We start from the raw sequence: 411 nt of genomic DNA on the forward strand, positions 1-411 counted from the left end.
TAGCAGCTGGTGATGTCTTGGTGTGTATGGCCCCTCAGCAACGTGTTTAACGGGGGCCTTCGATGCCTTAACCCAGAGAAGCGACTCTGACGATGGGAATTTCGGGATGGGGCTGGTCTAAGTTAATATTGCCAAGCACTATATCAGGCCCAGGGATACTGTCCTCGCTCACAGGGGCGACATTTCTGGTCTAATCGTGTAGACAGACGTCTGTCCCAGCAAAGCAGAATGCGGGTTTCGAGAGGCCGCCTGGGGTTTGGAGCTGGATTGCCAACACTGGAGTCTAAAGGAGCTGGACTCACGATAGTCCTCCCAAGGACCCTGTTAATGCTGGAGGGCCGATTTAACGCTCATACACGGCAGTGTCTGCCTGCTGGGAACGGGCTGGGAATGGGCGTGGGTTGGCAGATA

Source organism: Bos javanicus, chromosome 19, assembly GCF_032452875.1.
Source record: "Bos javanicus breed banteng chromosome 19, ARS-OSU_banteng_1.0, whole genome shotgun sequence".
In the NCBI taxonomy this organism is placed as follows: Eukaryota; Metazoa; Chordata; class Mammalia; order Artiodactyla; family Bovidae; genus Bos; species Bos javanicus.